Genomic DNA, 1851 nt, shown 5'->3' with positions numbered 1-1851 from the left:
TATATATATATATATATATATATATATATATATATATATATATGATATATAGATAATAAGGAATATGATGAAGTAGCATTTCATGAATTTTAATTTATATTTTGATTTAAATACAACTTATTATTGACCTATATATGTTTCCACTACATCGTTTAATTGCTGTTGTATTTGCAACTTTGCTATAATACCAGTGTGGTTTCTTCAGTGTCTTCACTGTAATATGTTTTCAGATTGAATTGGTTTAGAGTTTTATGTTAATTTTAGTATTGTGTTGAATGAAATGGTGTTAAATGTTAATTCCAATGTGAACTTTATTTTGAATTCCAAGTATTGATTGGCTAATCATCTGTTTGTTTCATAGAGTCAGTTAATTAAAAATATTTTCTTTAATATAATATATTATGGTCATTTGATTATTTATAACTTATTTACATTGTTTAAGGGTTCATTTCATAAGCAAACATTGCAAAGATTTTTCTTTATTGTATTACAACCTAGTGTAAAAATTTAGTAAAATTCTTCTACACAGAGGTCACATATATTTGTCCTTGGTTTATAAGGTTTAGCAGTACTGATTAATTCCCAGTTGATAGTATAGTCCTTGTTTCTATCTTTTTAATAGACCAGATTAATTTACATGGACTTGTTTGGATTTTTTTTATTTCTATCATTAAATGAATTTAAATGATTAGCCATTTTGTTTTTAAGTAAGTGATGCTGTATCGATGCAAAAGTAGTCAGTTCTCTCTGATGTAACTTTATATCTATATACCACTTTTTTTTTGGTTTGCGTTTATTATTGACAGAACACGAGTTTTGATTTGAACAGCTGCAGAGATTATTTTGTATATTTTGCTCAGATTTCATATCAATTTGATTGTTAGGGGTAAAACCAAATTTGTTTTTCCTAAATTCTTAATTATCATTTACACTTTCACATAATAATGTTACATTACTTCTCTTTCTAGCGGAATCTTTATTGGATTCAATATAATTTATTTTATTAAATAAGGTTGTTTCCCTTCCTGCAATAGTTATATTTGCAGTGTTTCTTTCTATTTGAGTTTTTGTATTCAGTTTGACATTGTTTATATCGCTATTATTATTCTCGATATTCACTTTCCCACTCTGATCAGAATAATTTTTTTTTGTATTTTCAAGATTATGTTTTCAATGTGAGCTGCTATTATTCGTGTAATATTTCTATTATTAGAATAAGCCAAAGGGATTTTGTGTTTGTTAAAAATTTTATGATACCTATGATTTTTAGGAAAATATTTTTCCATTACTGTATTGAACAATTTGGAAAAATTATAATCTATTTGTTAACTGAATGAGATAATTAACTACAAAGTATTCTTAGAATCATAATTACGATCATAATACTGATGTTTGTACCAGTTTTTTGAAGGAGTAAGTATTTTTCCATTTCATTTCCAATTTATTGGGTTGGCAACTAAGTTCCCGCCATGTTTTCAATTTTGGAATTTATTGCGTTTTTAAATTTTGGAATCTATTTTTTTCGAGAATTCTATTTTTGAATCATTTTGGAATCTATTGTGTTTTTTGCTAGTTATTTTAGTTAATTTTTGTTTATTTTCAGATCATTAAAATGGAATGTCAAGTTAAGAAAAATGAGCATTGTTGACACCTTCTTTTTGCTTTTAATCAAAGTTCTAAGGCCACAAAAGCTGCTTGCGACATTTGTGCAGTGTATGGAGAGGGTGCCATAGCTGAAAGAACCGCTCGTGATTGGTATGCCAAGTTCAAAAATGGAAATTTTGATCTCAAAGACGCACCTCATTCTGGCCGTCCAGTTGAGTTTGATGAAGAGCGATTAAACTAACATTT

At 27.0% G+C, this 1851-nt stretch overlaps 1 protein-coding gene across 4 annotated transcripts in view; it reads right to left on the bottom strand.

Annotated features, from left to right (window-relative positions):
* Window positions 1-1851, bottom strand: part of LOC106879043 (low-density lipoprotein receptor-related protein 1B) — a 208271-nt gene that overhangs the window by 71029 nt on the left and 135391 nt on the right. The window lies entirely within an intron of this gene.

The sequence above is a fragment of the Octopus bimaculoides genome, chromosome 23 (assembly GCF_001194135.2).
Source record: "Octopus bimaculoides isolate UCB-OBI-ISO-001 chromosome 23, ASM119413v2, whole genome shotgun sequence".
Lineage (NCBI taxonomy): Eukaryota > Metazoa > Mollusca > Cephalopoda > Octopoda > Octopodidae > Octopus > Octopus bimaculoides.
Note: the sequence above shows the minus strand (reverse complement) of the source record. Positions and strands in the feature narration are given on the sequence as shown.